Here is a 21,872-nt window from a genome sequence, read left to right on the forward strand (position 1 = left end):
AGCTATTTATTGTTTTTTTATTTATTCTTTATTTTCTCAGTGTTCATTTTTAGAATTTGTTGACAATGTATAATAATACTAATAATATCAAATATTCTTTGTTAAATTGTTTTATTTATGAAAGCAGCCTTCTGAATACCTTTTGCATAGTCCTATTGGTGCAAAATCGGTGAACAATCCACATTGAAAAGGTCTGTTTTCATTCCAGCTCAAAAATTAACTATATCGGCCACCATATCGGTAATCAGTGAATTTCCCCCTATAAAATCGGTATCTGCATCTTTCTAAAACATCCCATATCAGTCGGGCTCTAGTACGATGTTAAATTTGTAACACCCAGACTGTATAAAGGTATTTCATAACTTTAATACATTGTAATAAAGCATGTCAATTTTGTCTTATATATTTAATGTGTAAAAAGTAATGTTAGACAATAAACACATCATAAGTTTATAAAGCATAGGCTTTAATCACAACACCAGACTACAATGTAAACATATTACCAGTCATCATTATCAAGCTAACCAGCCAAACCCTGAACCTGCCCTATTCTAATTGTTTTTGTAAATATTAACTGCAGCTCTTTACCTATGTATTCTCCTTTTAATTGAGAACCTTCTGGCTTTGCAAACAACCGTTTGAAAATTCTGTAGCCTCCACACCAATAGTTGAACGTGTAGTTCTTGTATGTAAAATATTTTTTCCACAGCTCTGTAGAGAGCTCATCAACGAGTAGGTTTGTCTCTGTCCACTGTTCATTTAACCTTAAGCTGATTTCACACATGCTAACTCTCCTACATTTTCATAGAGCCTCTTCATTCCCATGAGCTTTAGAGGATCCTACTGATATAAGGGCTTGTTCCTCTGATCGATTAAACAAACAACTACCCTGTTGTGCCACTCTCTCACACACACACACACACACACACACACTGAATTAACCCTGATGCTCTTACAGTGCACAACTTCTCTCTCTCTAGGGCTGGTTAGTGGAAGTGTAGCCTCAGGTGAGTAATGCCATGATTTCTGGTAGGAAAGCCAGTCTCTGTCCCTCTGGAGCTCTGGTTCTCTGGGTGTCCATATGGATTAGTTTTCCCGCTGGAGTCAACGGTAGGGTCAGCAACTCAGCCAGGCACTCTGAAAGGGAAAAAGCTCTTAGACAAAGACTCAAACAGCAGCTGGTACATTATGCACACTAAAGCCATTGGAATAATTGCAGTAGTTTGGAGCTCTTGGTCACAGCGTATGTTGACGAGTCTTTGCAAAAAAATTATTTGATAACAATAAGTAATGCACCATGAACTAACAATGAACAATAATTTTTTTTATTAACTAACATTAACGAAGATTAATTAATTGTGTAATTAAACAAATATATTGTTAATTGTTAGTTTGTGATACCCAATGCATTAACTAATGTTAATGAATGGAACCTTATTGTAAAGTGTTACCGATATAACTAAAACAGGAAGAACTCAAAGGTCTGTCAAAATAAATTTCCCGCTAATATGAAAGCACTATTCGAATTGGATGCGTGAAATTGAAGACTACTGGATAAAAATTTAATATTCAAAAATAACAATTATGAAGTATTAAATGGTTGTATTATTATCTGTTTATTATTCTATTATCACAAATACAGGTAATCAGATTTTATTTCCTCATTAATGTTTTCATTAATACTGTGAAGTTCTGTTGTGCAGCATTTTATTTGACCAAAAATAAAAAGTGCGCGCACTTTTTATTTTAAACTATGTATCAATTTGATAAAATGCCATTTGATCATAACATTTAACATGGAATCCAGATTTAATGGAAATTATATAATTTGTATCTCTAAGAATTTATGCAGTGCTTTAAAATTACTTCATTAAATTTCATCAAGAATCTGAGGCTGCTATCAGGGCTGGTATTGTACTGAAGCAACAATTTCTGTATCATAGCTACCCTAATGTAAAGCTTTATAAGGTTTTAAATGGGATTTGTGTGTTAATTCATTTTGCTTGTAATGCATGGCTTTTCTCTAGAAAAGTGTCATGGAAGGTGTGTATGTGCAAGTGAGGTGTCTCTAATGGCTTTGCAGGTTTTAATGCTGTCTCCCAGTGGATACATGCTCATGTTGCTTCCTTTGTTTGTCTCTGTGTCTCTGCTTTTAGCTTCTAATAGGGTTTGTGTTCCATTCTTATCTGATTTACACACACAAAGTGGCAGACACTACACAAATGACCTTTCACAGAGGTCCTGAGAGAGCCACGGACACACACAAACGGAGCACTGGACACTACAGGAATGATCTCAAGTCCCAGTTGACGGACAGCCACACACACCCTCAGGACAGTGAGTAATGGAATACCAGCTTTTAACGCAGCACAGTTGTAACCATAACCGTATAATGCAGGAAACGTGATACTGAACAAGAGTGCCTCTGTTTATACCAAATCTGAAGCTTTCTTTTAGGGCTGCAATCGTTAAAATCGATTAGAATCGATAATGGAAATCATTAACAATTAATTTAATTTCGTTTAGTTGGCTATATGCTGTGAGCACGGAGAAGCTCCTTGAGTGACGTCACTTTACAGCGCGTTAGAAGGAACAGTCTAAAACATTTAACGTGAAAAAAGCTTAACGTGGCATAATATACTAAAACAGTGATATTTGAAGACCAAATTCAGTATGCTCATTATTGATGGTGCAAACTATATACAGAAAAGCAGATGAAAATGTGTTGCATGATGAAACTCGTTTAAAAAAACAACTGGAAAAAACACACACAAGTTGTCTGGCACAGGAGAGCACTTTATAAACACTTCAAAGAAGATCATAATAAGCATACAATTTAATGTGGAGCGAATGTTACTGTGCCGTTTGATGCGCTTAAAAGAGTTGTTTCTTTCTAACGCATGACTTTCATGTTACTGCTATTTTCTGTTTTATAATGTATACATGTTATGAATTCAAAATTAGGGCAAGTAAAAATTTAATCTGCTGATTGAACCAAGCCAGAAGACAAAAAAATCCTTATTGTTGAGCCCTGCCTCTCTTTGAATGCTTTCACTTTTACCTATCCTCTCCTCATTCCGCTGCATTTATGCTCCTTTCTTGAAATCTGCTTTCCTCTTTGATTTGAAGTAATGAGCTTCATTCTGTATTTCCTTCCATCTCTTCACTTCTCCATCCTGCCTTGTCTTTCTCTGGAGGCCCTCTGACTGTTTCTAAGTATGGAATGTAAACCGTCTCATCCCTGGCTTCTTGCTTCCTTGCTCCACTCATCTGCAGACCTTGTCCAGCCTTGGCTCTGATGAGGTTACCATCCTCATCTCTTTACTTCTGAGGCCTGATCCCTTCTTATACCCAGAAACAACAACAACCAGCCCATATCACACAAAGCAGTTTTCATCCACTTTCGGCCTACTGCTCAAAGCAAAGGACTTTGTAAATTATGGCAGTGGGTGGGGTGTAAGTTCAAATGCATGTTATTTGGGACAGTTTGAAAGAAAAAAGGACAACAGCACAAACTGATGGTAAACTGATGGTCACCTGGTACACCCAACTGATCTCTCATCCTCTGCAAATGTACAGACTCAATGCATTTACATTTACATCCAAAGCGACTTAAAGTGCACTTATTATAGGGACAATCCCCCCAGAGCAACCTGGATGGTGGGTGTGGGGATCGAACCAGCGACCTTCTGATTAACAGTTATGTGCTTTAGCCCACTACGCCACCACCACTCCTTGGCTTACTTTTGTGAGTCCCACCGGAGATCACCTCACTGTGGAGGTCTTTCTTCAGTTCCTTGGTTTGCTACCAAGAGGAGCGCTCTGCCTTTTGTATTGCAATATAGGACTACTGTGTTCTTACCGTGTTAAATGGTTAGTTCACCCAAAAATGGATATTATCTCATCGTTTACTCACCCTCATGCCTTCTAAGATGTATATGACTTAAGCCCACTATGCCACCACCACTCCTTGGCTTACTTTTGTGAGTCCCACCGGAGATCACCTCACTGTGGAGGTCTTTCTTCAGTTCCTTGGTTTGCTACCAAGAGGAGCGCTCTGCCTTTTGTATTGCAATATAGGACTACTGTGTTCTTACCGTGTTAAATGGTTAGTTCACCCAAAAATGGATATCATCTCATAGTTTACTCACCCTCATACCTTCTAAGATGTATATGACTTTCCTCTGCAAAACACAAAGATTTTTAGAATATCTCAGCTCTGTAGGTCCATTCAATGCAAGTGAATGGTGGCCAGACTTTGAAGCTCCAAAAAGCAGATCAAGTAAGCATAAACATAATTCATCAAACGCCAGTGGTTAAATAAACATCTTCGGAAGTGATCCAGTTGGTTTTGGCTGAGAACAGACCCAAAAAGACCCTTTTCACTGTACATCTTGACATCTTGTCTCCTTGGTGATCATGATTTGAAGCTCTATTACACTTCCTATAGTGCCATCTAGAGCTCTGCGCATGTGTTAAGCACTAGGAAGTATAATCAAGCTTGAAATCATGATCGTTCATAGAGACTGCAATGGCAAGATGTACAGTGAAAAAGGAGTTCTATTTCACCCAAAACCAAGTATCGCTTCAGAAAACATATATTTAACCAGAGTCTTATGGATTATACATTTTGTTTTTTTTGAGCTTCAAAGGCCTGGGGCCGGATTCACAAAAATGTTCTTTAAAAAAATTAAGAAAGTTCTTAGGATAAATTATAATAAGTTTGTAAGAACGTTCCTAAGTGCAATTCTTAAATTCTTAAGTTGTCAAATATTTTAAGAAGTTTTTTTCTTAAGTAGCCTATATAAAGACAGACTGATCAGCCTGTTGCCTTGCCTTGTCTAATAACCTACAACAAATTCAATACTTCATCACAAGTAAATTGTAACGCTAAATTGATCTATTAACCTTTTTAGGAAGTAGCAAGCACCTCGCGATAAGTTTTTTTTATTTTTTTTATGTAAAGTGCGTGACATGTGTTAGCTTAGCGACATTAACCGTCATAGGAGAATGCTGCTAACCATTAGATAACTTTTAATTTGACATGGAGGAAAATAAAATAAACAAAAACTTCAGTAGACAAGGGCTGGATGTTCTTGTTGAAGTGTTCTCCTTTGGAAGCTTGATGATAATATAATGTCGGAAAGTACGAGGCAGGTAAATGGGAAAATGTGGTGGAGGCTGTCTCTGCTGTGCCCAACTCCGATGTGGATGGGGGATGGAAAAAGAAAGTCTCCGGTTTCATAATTATTATGTTTCTATGAACTCTAAAGATCGCGGCGAGCGCTATTTGCAGCACACCCATACCATAATTGGTCACCACATTAAGAAGCTTCAAAACAACATTTATTGTTTTAATGTGGAGATAACATATTTACATGGTTTACAAGCTGAAAATAAAGATATAATTAAAAACAAAACAGTCAAAAATGTTTTTTGGCCTAAAATCTAATTTCTACGTAAACCTCCCACTGCATCTTCAGACTCAACATGAAAAACCCAGTAAATTCATTAAACATCTTACCTTTTAGGATTTAAGACAGCTGTGTGGTTATCCAAACTTTAAGATGTTATTTATCTGATTTTTTTTTATTTATTTTTTTTTCGAAAATTTGAATGCTGCTTCAGTTTTTTCTTAAGGACAGTCTTTAGAAAAAAATTTAAGAACTTTCTTAAGAAGTTTATTTGGGAATACAAAATATTCGTAACTTTTGTCTTAAATTAAAAATTAAGAAGAAAATGGTAGTTAAGAAGAATGTTCTTAAGAACGTTTCGTGAATCTGGCCCCTGGTCACCATTCACTTGCATTGTATGAACCAACAAAGCTGAGATTTTCTTCTAAAAATCTTAATTTGTGTTCTGCATAAGAAAGAAAATCATACACATCTGGGATTGCATTTGGGTGAGTAAATTATTTATTTTCATTTTTGGGTGAACATTCTCTTAATGCAACAGTGAAAGGTGAGATGAAACCAATACAGGCTCTGATTTCTCTCATGCTAAAAGACTTCAATTGTCTTTTTCTTATGCGTCTTCCATGAAAGAATGCTACTGTGGGATATAAACTAACATATGTAAAAGAATAGATTGGGAAGAAAGCAAAATAATATCACTTAATTGATTCCATTCTAATCAGAAACTGTGTGTTTCCAGTCTTATCAGACTGTTGTCTCCTCCAGGCATTGTGCTGCTTGACATATCATTAACCATTCCTTGGCTGGGATCTGATCCATTTCACACTTAAGCTTTGTAGTGCCGCACTTGTGCCCACACACACATTGTCTTCCATGGGAATTATGTGTTATCTCTTACAATGCATGTATGTGCCATCATTGATCCTGCTTGATGCCTTGAATTTCATCTCTGTCAATGCTCTACATGGATGTATTGTACACAAGCACACACTCAACCACATACCCAAGGGTCGCATAATACATGCAAGGCCTCACATCCCCTCTTAACCCACAACAATAGTCTATTCAGTGTCCTCTCACTAACACTGAATGCCTGCATGGGGAATACTTCACCAACAAAAGACGTGGACTCAAAGAGATGAGAAGATAGTGTTAAATGCAGAAATGGACAGACCTTATCATTAAGAGAGACACCAGAGGGGAGAGTAAAGAGTGGATGTGATACAGTTACAAATACATGGTGTGTTTGGTCTGTGATCCAGCTAGCTCTGACATATCAGGTGTCTAATCCGCTGCTCTGATGCTGGTGGCATTTGTCAATGGAGAACTTAAGAGGAACAGATCTACCTGTAGTTAGTGTTACTGTTTAAAAAATAGCACTGATTTGTAATGTTGATAATATAACAGTGTAATTGTTGCCAGTGCCTTGATGTTGATAAAACATTGTGCGAGTTGTTCTTAGTTAGACTGCTGAGTAGTGCTGGGCAATATGGCTTCAGAAATTATATCTCAATAATTGTCAGCAAATTGACGATATTTAATATATCTAGATTATTATGTATTTGCTCTGAAACAGCATAAAAGTGTTGTTGGTTTTGTTTTTTTAAATCAGAGGAACCATCATTTCATTTAAACAGCCATTGTAGCCAAGTAGAATTCATATTTCAAGGGCATTAAATACAAATCTGTTTAAAAATGATGAAGGTATGTTTCCCCCAGTTTTTCACTACACTAGCACAAGGGAGAGTAAATTAGTCATTTTATTTGATTTGTACATTTATACTTATATTTTACATACAGTGTTATGGAATCTTAATACAAATCTTATTTACCTTCATATATTTTTACTAAAACATTTTTCTGTGAATGAACAAGGTGTGCAAAACTTTGGAAACCAGATGAACATTGTATAGTACTTAATTATTACTTTAGAACTCAGTCAAGTTTATTATTATAATGTAATACAGAATTATTATTATTTCAGGATAGGATTTGTTAAAGAAAAATGTATATATTTATTTCCCATTCACTTCCCCCTAACCTTTTTATTTTGACACTGCAAGTGCAGTTGTATTTATTTCACCTTCACCAGGAGCTTTTAATATGAAAAGGAAAGTGCAATGTTTGTTTGACAGTTATGAGTTTCGCATCTTGTGAACCGCACAGTCAAACCCCTTTACTGTTCTGCGATTGTACATAATAACTTTTATACAGGTTACTAATGTTTGGTATTGCACGAATACTTGAACCTGCAGTACCGGTACTTCACAATGCAGGTGAGCTGCGCTAAAAACACTTCTGCGCGCGCAAATCCATGTTTATCTGTAATCGCAGCCTATGGCAGTGATCATATCGTCATACTGATGTTATTTTGATTAATTAAACAGCCATGAAGGATCATGAAATTAGCCTATTGTTGCACTCTGAAACTTGAAATGTTTCTATGAAACTCTATGAAATGGCCAAATAAAAGGCACATTAAAATCATTGCGATATTCACAATATGTATTATTATTTTTTTCTCCACATTTTGGAATTCCCAATGCACCAATGACTCCTCAATCATGGTGGCGGAGGATGAATCAACCCATGCATCTTATTACGTGGCTTGTTGAGCACGTTACCATGGAGACATATCGCGTGTGGAGGCTTCACGCTATTCTCCGCGGCATCCATGCACAACTCCCCACTCGCCCCAATGAGACGGAACCACATTATAGTGACCAAGAGGAAGTTAACCCAACGGGAGTCTACCCACCCTAGCGGGCCAACTGGTTGCTTAGGAAGCCTGACTGAAGTCACTCAGCATGATCTGGATTCGAACTTACTACTCCATGTGTGGTAGTCAGCATCTTTACTTGCTGAGCTACCCAGGCCCCCTGATTTTTAAAAAATATTTTTTTAGAAAAGGCAAGTCGAAATAATTTTTTGTGGTAAACAATATTATGCCACAAATGCTGTCTATTGAGCTTAACTTGTATTAATCCCAGAATATTTATTTAACTTAAAACATGTAAATCAAATAATAAAATAGGGAAAGATATCCTTTTAAGGCTTTAAAAAAAGCTTCTGAATAACATGAAAAATAATGTTTTACATTTCAAAATATTTCTAAATACTTGAATATGTCTTTTTGTAATGAGACTTTAGTTTTGGTCAATTTTACATTTAAACTGTTGCATTTGGAACGCAAATTTTATTTGTATTTTTTGGTAAAAAATTATAAAAATATAATTATTATATTGTTACATTATATTATGCAAAAGTAATTCTGTCACTTTCACACATTATTTTGATGGTCTTTGTTTAAACCCATGAGCCCTTATATCTCATGAAACAAAACCTTTAAGATTTTATTTAGTTATTTTATCATTCCAGAAATGGAGTAAGCGTTCGTCTCCTCTGTGTCACAGTGTCACTAACACCACATGTGTGAACCCGGTACGACCAGACACATTTTTCATCACATGATTGTGAAATCGGAGCACTTTGTGTTCACTATCAAAGTTTATATTTGTTTGTTTATATTTTCTCTGAGTTTGGAGCGAGCTTCTGCTTCCAACGCATTAAAATGCTTAAATTTCCTTTATTTGGGCATTCAAATGTGATTGGAATTTAAAGTGCACAATAATCGTTGTTAGATCAAATAACCTCAGATCAAATAACCATGATTAGGCAGTTATTTATTAATCGCGACAGGCATAATCAGAAATATTACCTATACCAATACCTAGACAGAAGTGCTTGCAGCACTTTGCTGAAAGTGCAGCCTAGACGACTAAACTAGACCTTGTTAATAAGGCATAACTTCAGACCATATTAACAATGTTTTAGCATTCCACATTTCACAGTCTGTTTTAAGCCCCTTGAAGTCAATATGTAAGGTTTTATTTCTTTGTGTACCTAAAAAACCTTAAACTTTTCAGGATCGGAGGTCTGTATAGAGCAATACCTCAGGCTCTATGGGTTTGTCTGTGTCAGATTGCTCAGCAGAGCAGAACCACTTTGCCTCGGGCTGAAGTCTTTACTCGACACACTGCTTTGTTATTCCCCTCTATTAGAGAGAGACAGAGAAATGCTGACTCAGTGGGACAGATTACAGGCCTGGTTGTGTTGTTGTGAAACCAGTGTAAACATCAGTGAACAACATGTTGTTTTTGTCATCAGGAGTCATACTTTATAAAGAGACATGCACTCATTTGCTTTTTGCATGGAGCCACAGTGTTTGTGTGCAAGAAAGGTGAAGGGAAGGGTTTGTGCACATACACGTCACAACTGATTTACTTAATGTGAGTGCACACAAAATGCTAAATTTGATTGTTTAAGTGTAGGGCTTGGTATAGAGTTCGATACATTTTCAGCACTAACCGAATTGCCTCTAAAAAATCAAGTATCAAACAATTTCTTGCCATTCGGTACCAAATTTCGATATCTAAGGCGTTAATCTCATCAACGTCAGTGATAAGCATGTAGCATACTAGATGTGCCCAAATCTAAACGTGCCAGTGATTGGCTGTGTTTAGGCATCAAGGAAAAACACTAGTTTACGCCGGTTACGCCAAGAGACACTGCTCACACGTGAGGCTGTACGTAGTGTGTATGCGTCTCAACCCCCATAGATGTAAAAGATGTGGAAAAGATAAAAAATGTGGCTACATTTCACCAGGCTCGATGCCAACAGCGCGCGATGCAATATTTGCGACAAGATAATAGCTGCCAAGACCGGCAACATGACAAATCTGATGAAGCGCTCGACAGTGCACGAAATAAACTTTAAAGCAGAAAGTTGCTCCTCCTTTGACTGCAAGAAGACCGAGCCGGTGCAGTCATCCTCTCAGCGTCCTCCTGCCACAGAGCTTCAACATGCCCACCACCACAAGTCCTCCTCCAAAACTACTGATGAATGCAGCGGCGCTATGACTGGGACTCCGACAGGTAAGTAGGTTAACGTTTAGCAAACAAACCAACAAACAAAATCGGCTAACTTGTAGTGGTACATGCTTGTGTACTTTTTAAATTAACGTTTCTGTGCGCAGTGACATAGTCCTATAAACTGGGACCTACGTAACATTTGATATTGTTTGGATGTATGGCTATAGATAGCAAGCTAAATCGATGCTAAAAATGCTTAAAGGTTTACAGTAACTGATCAAGTTTAACTCGCATTAAACTAGTTATCTTGTTAAACCGTAATTATCCTTAGGGTTGGCTGAATTAACAGTTTAGCTTTCTTGTATTTATTTTTTTTTCCTCTTCACATTAATGTTATAGTCTCTGCCCCTGCCGACCCTGGCATGAGGAGACCAGAAGGGTCTTTGAGTCTGGTTTTATTTTTTCAGTTTGTTTACTTTTTTACAAAGCTTTTTGGGGGGGGTAATGTTTGTAATCTTGTTAAAACGGATTTCATAAAATTGGTATCGAAAATAATTTAGGAACCAGTATCGAAGTCAAGATATCGATATTGATGTCAAATTTTTTTAATGATACCCAGCCCTATTTAAGTGCTGTGTTTGCACTAGGGATGCATCGATATAACATTTTCTCTCTCATTCTGATTCCGATATCTGAACTCTCAGTATACTAATCCGATACCAATGTTGTTTCTTTTTTTCTTAAGGAGTTTAGAATATCTTAAATTCACTGTGTGGTAGTGTTGTCAAACATACCGGTACTTCGGTACAAAGTCGGCACTAAAATAAAAAATATGTAAATATACCAGTGCAAACCTCTTTGGAAAAGTTGGAGAAAGAATTACCATTGGCTAGTCATTTTTGTTTTGTTTTACCTGCCAGACTTTTTACAACATGTAAACGTAATGCAACTGAAAATTAAAAAAGATATTATGAAAACCAAGAAGGTGATAGATGCAGCATCTAATTTTATATATATATATATATGATTTCATCACTTTTGATCCTTGTAATCACATTTTAGCTTGTGTACAAATTTGCAAATTATACATTCTATCAATTTATATTACTGTATGTCATGAAACTGCATTTTTGACAATGATACAAGCTGTTTCACTGTTTGAAATTTCATACAAATTCTTTACAAAATATTCACAAAGTTTGAACCTGATGAAAGTAAAATTAATATTTAAAGTTTTAATTTAAGTGCAACTATATCATAACTACTATGCAAAAAAAAAAAAAAACCAAAACCATGTAGAGATGCAGCACAAGCCTATTTGTTAAATTCTTTAATGTCTACAGTGTTTTCTGAAGTTAAAATATTTCTCAATGTATGATTGTGCCTTTTTAATTATTTATATATTTACACATTTATTACACTTATAACATGTTTTTATTTTTTTTATCCCCTCATCCATGCAATATATGATTAGAAATATTCTGTATTTATCTTTTTGATTACCAACTTACTGTAAATATCAAAGGATATTAAAAGATACATTAAATTAAAAGAGGGGGGTGCCTGGGTCTCATTTTTAGATACAAAATTCATGGAATGAAGCAAAAGGAAACTTTTACTTGCATAATGTTTATGACTTGATTGTACAAATATGTATTGTACATGTTCTCAAATTCAAATCTACAAGCTTTTGAGTTTTGCAACAATTTTACCTTATAACAGACGTCCAACAAGAGCATCACTGGTCTAGAGCCATGGTTTAAATGTTTTGGGGTTTTTTACTGAGAATGTTGGGAAAACAGTCCGGGGAAAAGTTTAAGCACATTCAGAGTTGACATCATTAAATGCAATGTTAGTTCCATTTCACCGCTGAACTAAGATGATTGTGACAGCGTGATCACGACAGATCTGGGCTCACTGCAGCCAAATAAGACACTTATTTTTTTTAATTTCCTTAAGGGCACCCACTCACGAGACAACACTGTAAAAGATGAGGACTGAATCCAGTTTCTTTTTTGCCAACTTCTTATTCAGTAAAAGGTTTGCAGTGCTCAAGTTCTTCTTCGCCACAACATAACTCAAGCTCTGGCGAGTCAAATCTAAATATTTACTGGTCGGTGGCTTATAAATAATATATATTAGTCATATATCGCAAAATTCGGTCTCATATGCAAGTGTTTCTTACCATGTAGAGGGCTGCTGTGTCTCTACTGTACCTGTAGTACCAAGCACTAGGGCTGTCACTATTACTCAATTTAATTTGATTACTCGATTAAAAGAAAATACCTTGATCACAAAATTGCAGAAACAACTTATCGAAAATAAGGTGGAAGTGGCGCAGCCCACGGACGAGGGTCCAAACACAACGACAAGATGTGTCAGCTGTGTGAGAGCATTTAACTTTACATTTAAAAAAAAAAACACAAGACCTATAAAAAAAGAATACATCACTTCAGCAATGCAGCAGCACTTGAAAAGATGATATCTAGTTTTCAGACCCGCTGAACATAATAAATTCAGTCTGCATGCAGATGCGTGAGAAACATTTAGCTTTTCGTTGCTGCGTGGGAGATGCTAAACTCAGCTAAATAACACATTGGAATGCAATCTAAACCTATTTATCTGCTAAATCTTTTGCAATGTATGCTTTTATGAAGTAAATTCAAATAATTCCACGAAAAAGACTAAATTTGTTTAAAGTTACACAAAGTTACAGATACACAAGCACATGCTGTTCAATAAATCTGGCCGAATCCAGACGATCTAAGGTCATTTTCAGCTAATTATAATTTGAGTTCAGTTCTGTGTATATTAATTACCATTTAAATGTAAATGTGATTTTTCTTCTCATATAAATTAGATTTCGTGATGATTATGTTTTAAAAAAATAGATCGCAATGCCCCACTTCAAATAATTATTTTATAGTTTACTCCCATTATCACAGGTACAACTCAATGTGGGAATCCAGAGAACTTTATTTATTTAATTAAACCGCAGGTCTGTATGCTGTCAGTTAAAGCTCAACTTGAGTTAAAGCCACACAACTGCGCACTTTGTGCCCTACAAACTTACCTGAGGGAGAAATCGCTAGTCTCCCACATGTGAAATTATAAACCATGTTTACTCAATAAGGAATTTAATTTCCAGATGCTTAAGGGCATTTTACACTGTACGTGGCAAGCGACATGCTTTCTCGATTTGCAGTATGTAGCACAAGAGCAACAATGCCTGCCACTGCTGCAGCTTACACCCTAAAGGCATTTTGACGGATTTACACTAAAATCGCATACCCAAAAGTAAGAGCTTTTAACTTTAAAAAATACATTTGCAAAGAAAATCAATTACATTGTATACAGTTTTAAAAAATTTCAAAATGTAAGAAAATATATCTGGATCCTGCTCAGAGACTCTTATGCTAAAACACTGCTGACAAAACACACAAAGCTGAAGTGCTAAAAATAAACAGTTTGACATTATACTCTTTAGGCAGGAAGTATGGATGGTCTTTGGTGTTGTTCTCCAATATGTCAAAATTGTCCATAGGCAAAGTAATCCAGAGTTATAGAATATGAAACCATGGTTCCCAAGGTGGACTTTTATTTATCAAAGTGTCCAAAAAACCTCTCCAAATCATAATTCATGTGTTTTATTGAACATTAAAACAGAATAACTGAAAATTGTGAATGCAAACATGTCAACAACAAACAAATATATGAATAAAAACACTTAAAATTATATCAACTACATCCCATATGATCCAGTTTGCCACCTTATTCCACCCCTCCAAAAATGTGCGTTGAGAAACCTCTTGCGCACAATCTATGTATGTGCGCTATGGTTCTATTATTGACCCCACACTGAGCATGTGACCACATGAATTTCCCAAATATGGAATCTGACACTGGAGATCCAATGAGAATGATCTGGCACATCTATGATGTGAAGGATCGAGTTTCAGTGAGATGTTCCCAGAGAAAAGCGTTGCATAATCAGGCCAGGAACACACTGAATAAGGAAATCGGAGTGGCTAAAACAGGGGTGCCCAAAATTTTTGTGTGATGATCTACTTTTAAATGACCAACTCAATAAGATCTACCAACTAAAAAAAACACAGTTTCATTTAAAATAAGAAAATGCTTGTTGGGACTACTGATTGTATCCCTACATGGAATTCATCTTCTAATTAATAAAAAAAATATTATAATGTTCAATGTTGATATCATTCAGTTTTAAAACTGAACCCAAAACACCTACCACCCAATAGATTACAATAGCCAGGGCATTTACCTTATTCTGAAGATTTGCACTGAATGGAATCAAAGTTTTGCCTAATCCGGGGAGTAGCGTCGCGATTTCGCGCTCTGTTCTCAGAAGTCCTTGGAAGGCATGTATGCGCAAACCTAGTTGTCATGGCAACTGAATAAACAAAACCTTGCCTGGTCAATATTTACTCGTCAAGTGCAAGTCAGACAGAAACTAAAAGAAGGAAAGACATTATATTTATTTTTATAAAAATTTTATGAAAGTACATTTAAATTTTGTGCGATCTACCAGCATTGCCTTTGCAATTGACTGGTAGATCGCGATCGACGTATTGGGCACCCCTGGGCTAAAAGAAGCTACTGTGAGAAGCTGAAAAACAAGTTTTCAGCTAATGACACTGCATCAGTGTGGAGTGGCCTGAAACAACTTACTAATTACAAGACTCCTACCCCCAACCCTGTGGTGGACCAACGACTGGCTGACTGACCTGAATGTGTTCTATTGCAGATTCGAAAGGCCCAATTTCACACCCCACATGCACTCGGACATTAATTTCACACAAACATTAACACCACCTGCAACCTCCCTCCTCCTGCTACACAACCTGCACTCAAGATCTGTGCCGTGTCTTTCGGAAGCAAAGGTCATGGAAGGCTCCAGGCCCAGATGGCATCTCACCAGCGTGCCTTCATTCCTGTGCTAACCAACTGGTCCCCATCTTCACTCAGATCTTCAATAGATCACTGGAGCAGTGTGAAGTCCCATGCTGCTTCAAATGCTCAGTTATTATCCCTGTCCCTAAGAAACCTAAAATAACAGGACTTAATGACTACAGACCTGTCGCCCTGACATCTGTGGTCATGAAGTGATTTGAGAGACTGGTGTTGGCCCACCTGAAGGACGTCACTGGACCCTTTCTGGATCCCCTTCAATTTGCTTATCGAGCAAACAGGTCTGTGGATGATGCAGTCAACATGGGATTTCATCACGTCCTGCAACATCTGGACTGACCGGGGACATACGCAAGGATCCTTTTTGTGGACTTCAGCTCGGCTTTCAACACAATCATCTCAGCTATTCTCCGGACTAAGTTAAACCAACTCCTGTTCCCACCTCTACCTGTCAGTGGATTATCAGCTTTCTGACGGACAGGCAGCAGCTTGTGAGGCAGGGAAAATTCACTTCCACCACCTGTACCATCAGCACTGGTGCCCCCCAGGGATGTGTGCTCTCCCCACTACTCTTCTCACTCTACACAAATGACTGCACCACCAAGGACCCCTCTGTCAAGCTCCTGAAGTTTGCAGACAACACCACTGTCATCGGCCTCATCCGAGATGATGATGAGTCTGCATATAGAAAGGAGGTTGAATGGCTGGCTGTCTGGTGCAGTCAAAACAACCTGGAGCTGAACACGCTCAAAATGGTGGAGATGATTGTGGACTTTAGGAGGAACACCCCAACATTGTCCCCCCTCACCATTCTAAACAGCACTATGGCAGCAGTAGATTCATTCAGGTTCCTGGGCACTACCATCTCACAGGACCTGAAGTGGGAGATACACATTGACTCCATTGTGAAAAAGGCCCAGCAGAGGTTGTACTTTGCAGCTGAGGAAGTTCAACCTGCCACAGGTGCTGCTGAAACAGTTCTACTCAGCAGTCATTGAGTCTGTCCTCTGCAATTCAATAACTGTCTGGTTTGGTGCAGCTATGAAATCAGACATCAGAAGACTACAAAGGACAGTTCGGTCTGCTAAGAGGATTATTGGTTATTACTACTGTTATTTATTAGACACAGCTTTTTGCGATTCACAAAGCTATTGTATGTCTTCAAGAGTCTTTGAACAAAATCCACACAAACAAAATATGAGTTCGATGAACTATTTTAATGATGCTTTAACGGCTCTGTCATTCTTTGAGCTTGACTGTAACGATCAAAATTAACATATGGTATCGGATTTGGATGGGGTTCGCAGACGATACCCGAATGGGGTTAAAGATGTCAGTATTGGAGCTGATAGCAATCCAGGTTAAGGATCGGTAGTACATCCCTAGTTTGCAAGCATGTTGTAATCCTGTCCATCTTACCAACAGAACATTCTGCTTCATCTTTTCATACGTGAACCATAATGACTGCTCGATTTTTACATTTGCCCGTGGAAAGACACCTACAGTAATAGTTTACCCAAAAATGAATGTTTACACTGCTGGTTTTCTTACCTCGAATGCGTACTGTGACCACCAGCTGTCAAGCTCAATAAAGGACACAAAAAAAAGCACTAACGTCATGTTTATGCGCAAATTAGATTTTGAGAGCTACCACAGAGAGCAAGATTTGCAGTAAATTGTATCTTCAATTTTGGTCTGTTCCTCAACAGTATATGGGTCCAAAAAAAAATGGAAAATCGTGTACGAGGTGTATGGTAGTGGTGGGCTCACCCAACAAAGCTTTGAAACTTTAAAGAATCTTTTGTTTTGAACCAGTGCTGCAAAGCATACATCAAACAAAGTCACAAGATTTTAGCAAATTGTGCTTTATTACATCATACTGGTTTAAGCATTTTGAAATGTTATTAGTTTGATGCTTGGCTGTGCTGGTCCCACAGTTAACCCTTGAATCAGTGTCACAACAAAGAGACAAGGCACAATCAGTCTCTTTGTTGACTTTGATTCTTCTGATTTGATGAATCTGCAATTTATCTTGGACTTAGGTTTTTTGTTTGATTTTTCAGCCCATAAATGAAGAACATGAGGTAGTCACGTGACATAATTTGGCCTTTTAATCCCTGTTTGTTGTTTGTAATTTACACCCTGATGAAGGCTTTTTAGCCACAGAACATTGTGTTTTTAAATATAGTAGCCCAATTGTGGCTTAATTAAGGCATATTATCTTTATGCTATACCCCACGAGTGCCTTGGATTTGTTTTTCCTTCATGAATACCTAAACCTTCTCCAAAAGAGCACCAGTACAGGTAAAAAGTACACACCCTTGAAGCAGCTTTCTTATTTTTAAGAAAAAGTCATTAGAAGACTTAGAATGACAATGGCTTTACCTTTAAATTGTGTCAGTTTGTTTCTATTTAGAGACCATTTCTATGGAGCTATAAAAAAAAACCTTCATAAAGAGTTCATGGCAGATGTCTCCCTTTCCATTACCCTAAACCTTTCATAAATGTGTGCTTTGATTAGTAGCACCCCTCCATTCCTCTTTGTCTCGGCACTGCTGAGCTATGTGCTTCTGATGGAAGTTAAAACTAACAAATCCTTTTCATTACTTGAGGAATGAGGGTTTATTTAACTCCACTTGGCCTGATGCAAGTGCTCTGAATGTCTCATTTCATTTTGGCTACCTGCTGTGTGTGTGTGTGTGTGTGTGTGTGTGTGTGGAGTACTTGCTCTGATTGTCTTGATGTTCTTAAGGTGAACATGGTCCAGCTGCGAATTCTCCTAGTTGTCATTTATATTCTCCATACTCTTGTCCCCCATTCTTTTCTATTTTGGTTTTGTTTCTCCTATCCTCTTCTCCTCTATTGCTCTGTCCCACTATCTCTGTGTGACTGTGAGCTGTATATTTACTCTATGAAATAGGAGATATTTGTGAGTGTTGCACTAAAACCATACTGTGAAAATACACAGCCTGTGTTTGTGTTCATTGCAAATGTACTGTATGTTCTCTTCATTTGCAATAAGTACTGTGCATGTAGCATGTAAAATTGTTTACAAAGCTCTAAGTATGACCTTTATTAATAGTGACCTTGCCTTGGTAAGCACCACTACTAACTCTTTGTGTGTGTGTGTGTCACCATGAGAACCAGTTAACCCTTTATTCCCCTGCCGCCTCTTCTAATGAGAATCAGAATGAGCTTTATTGCCAAGTATACTTACACAAGGAATTTGTCATCCTGACAGAAGCTTCCAGTTAGTGCTGCTACTAACGATTATTTTGATAATCGATTAATCTAGCTATTATTTAGAATGATTATTTGCCGATTATTGCAACAATTAATCATTAGCTCTTAACCGATTATTCAGCTTGTGCACCAACTTAAAAGGTTGTATTAAATGTGCTTACTAACAATAAAGAGGACAAAATCATCTTTTAAAAAAACTCTAAATGACATTCACTGAATTAAAGGGGATCAAATTCTATATTGTATATAAGTGTATTTTTTTCACAAATATACTTGTATTCAAGATCTATACTCTAAAAGCAAGTCTAGTTATCTTATATGCTGCTTCTCAGGTGAATGCATTTTTTTTTTTTTTTTTAGATATTTTAAAATGTTATGTTATATTTTAAATTATAATCAACAATCTCAGATAACAGTTTTTTCTTCTGCAGTATAGCTGCTAAAAAATGTACGTTGTTTTATAGTTTTTGATAATTATATTGGAAAATAATCCAAAACAAATCAAAGTTTTTTGTTGCAGTGTGTAATGGAGCGAAGACTACCTCTCTCTCACCTTTCTGTTCACTTCAATCCATCTTTAACTCAAAAAAAAAAAAAAAACTCCCTCTTATTAATAAAGCTGTGTATTGCCAATTTTCTTCACAATAAGAAATGCACAGTGACTTATGATTCATTAAGTTGCGAGCCATCACGTTATAGCTACATTAAGCATGTGCGCTCGAGGGACGAGTGTTCATCAGCCGGATGCAGTTTCAATCTCTCCCCCTTAGATCGGGACATTCGCGCAACTCATTGAAGACGAGCTGACTCCACAGAGAAATGCCATTTTCTGAGTTTGTAGTGATTTACATGATCTGCTTCCATATTATTTTTACTTTAATAAACCTACACTCACCTAAAGGATTATTAGGAACACCTGTTCAATTTCTCATTAATGCAATTATCTAATCAACCAATCACATGGCAGTTTCTTCAATGCATTTAGGGGTGTGGTCCTGGTCAAGACAATCTCCTGAACTCCAAACTGAATGTCAGAATGGGAAAGAAAGGTGATTTAAGCAATTTTGAGCGTGGCATGGTTGTTGGTGCCAGACGGGCCGGTCTGAGTATTTCACAATCTGCTCAGTTACTGGGATTTTCACGCACAACCATTTCTAGGGTTTACAAAGAATGGTGTGAAAAGGGAAAAACATCCAGTATGTGGCAGTCCTGTGGGCTGAAAATGCCTTGTTGATGCTAGAGGTCAGAGGAGAATGGGCCGACTGATTCAAGCTGATAGAAGAGCAACTTTGCCTGAAATAACCACTCGTTACAACCGAGGTATGCAGCAAAGCATTTGTGAAGCCACAACATGCACAACCTTGAGGCGGATGGGCTACAACAGCAGAAGACCCCACCAGGTACCACTCATCTCCACTACAAATAGGAAAAAGAGGCTACAATTTGCAAGAGCTCACCAAAATTGGACAGTTGAAGACTGGAAAAATGTTGCCTGGTCTGATGAGTCTCGATTTCTGTTGAGACATTCAGATGGTAGAGTCAGAATTTGGCGTAAACAGAATGAGAACATGGATCCATCATGCCTTGTTACCACTGCGCAGGCTGGTGGTGGTGGTGTAATGGTGTGGGGGATGTTTTCTTGGCACACTTTAGGCCCCTTAGTGCCAATTGGGCATCGTTTAAATGCCACGGCCTACCTGAGCATTGTTTCTGACCATGTCCATCCCTTTATGGCCACCATGTAGACATCTTCTGATGGCTACTTCCAGCAGGATAATGCACCATGTCACAAAGCTCGAATCATTTCAAATTGGTTTCTTGAAAATGACAATGAGTTCACTGTACTAAAATGGACCCCACAGTCACCAGATCTCAACCCAATAGAGCATCTTTGGGATGTGGTGGAACGGGAGCTTCATGCCCTGGATGTGCATCCCACAAATCTCCATCAATTGCAAGATGCTATCCTATCAATATGGGCCAACATTTCTAAAGAATGCTTTCAGCACCTTGTTGAATCAATGCCACGTAGAATTAAGGCAGTTCTGAAGGCGAAAGAGGGTCAAACACAGTATTAGTATGGTGTTCCTAATAATCCTTTAGGTGAGTGTATAATGCATTAAATATAACTACATATAAAATGTAACGTCGGGGTGTTTTCTTTAAAGTTGCTCAACACGCAAGTTTTGCTTCAGTGGAGCGGCAGCTCCAGCCCCACTTATTCCACAATGATGGTGCGTCTGTATTTACTTAGTATTTTTGCATTATAGTTCCCTCATACTTTGTTACCTACATCACCTGAAGCTGTTTGGAAAGTTTAGAGAACAACTGGACTGTGAGCTGTGCAATTCTTCCTCTCCTCAGTCAGGCGTGAACCACAGTCCTGCTCTCGTGCATCATCATTAGAGTTTAAGGTGATCTGAATTTACGTTAAATGAGATCAACAACTATTCGACAATGAACATTTTTGTCAATGTTTTATTGTTGATGTTGTTGTTAATGTTGACTAATTGTTTCAGACCTTCTTCCAGTGCAAGGGAATGCAACGTATAAACACACACACACACAAATATATACATTTAAACATATATACATATAGTGACATACATTTTTTTTTAATAATATATAACAGATAAAAAAAGATCCATATACAATAGTGCAATAATGTTGTTAGAATATTTTACAGATATAAACGTGATGTATTGAAGAAGAGGTAGGATATATTAAACAATATAAATTAAATATGGATGAGTAAGAATGGATGGATTTAATATTTCACATGGTTGTATTGACCAAGGGAAAGTATTTGGGGGCAGTTTTAACTGTTCATGAGGTGGATGGCTGTAAAAAAACTGAGGGAAAAACTGTTCCTGTGCCTGGCTGTTCTGGTGCTCTGTAGCGCTGGTCAGAGGGCAACAGTTCGAAGAGGAAGTGTGCTGGGTGAATGGGGCCAAGAGTGATTTTACCAGCCCTTTTACGTCACTCTGGATGTGTACAGTTCTACCAGGGTGAGTAGGGGAGCTCCAATAATCATTTCAGCAGTCCAAACTTTACTTTGAAGTCTTCTGATGTCTGACTTGGTAGCTGAACCAAACCAGACTATTATAGAAGTGCAGAGGACAGACTCAATGACTGCTGAGTAGAACTGTATCAGTAGCACCTATGGCAGGTTGAACTTCCTCAATTGGTGAAGGAAGTACAACTCTACTGGGCCTTTTTCAAAATGTTGGTCTCCCACTTCAGGTCCTGAAAGATGGTAATGCACAGGAACCTGAATGATTCCACTGCTGCCACAGTGCTGTTCAGAATGTTGAGTGGGGTTAATGTTGGGGTGTTCCTCCTAAAGTTCATAATTTCCACTATTTTAAGCATGTTCAACTCCAGGTTGTTTTGACTGCAACCTAGATG

At 37.6% G+C, this 21,872-nt stretch overlaps 1 protein-coding gene across 2 annotated transcripts in view; it reads left to right on the top strand.

Moving 5' to 3' along the window:
- Positions 1-21,872, top strand: part of LOC127658109 (ubiquitin carboxyl-terminal hydrolase MINDY-3) — a 67,879-nt gene that overhangs the window by 22,008 nt on the left and 23,999 nt on the right. The window contains exon 11 of one of the 2 annotated variants that reach the window (XR_007972359.1): positions 2,157-2,337. The exons of the other annotated variant lie outside the window; for it this stretch is intronic. The gene's annotated coding sequence lies outside the window, so the exon portion shown is untranslated. The remainder of the gene's footprint in view (positions 1-2,156; positions 2,338-21,872) is intronic. 2 annotated transcript variants of the gene reach the window in all.

The sequence above is a fragment of the Xyrauchen texanus genome, chromosome 17, assembly GCF_025860055.1.
Source record: "Xyrauchen texanus isolate HMW12.3.18 chromosome 17, RBS_HiC_50CHRs, whole genome shotgun sequence".
Taxonomy (NCBI): domain Eukaryota; kingdom Metazoa; phylum Chordata; class Actinopteri; order Cypriniformes; family Catostomidae; genus Xyrauchen; species Xyrauchen texanus.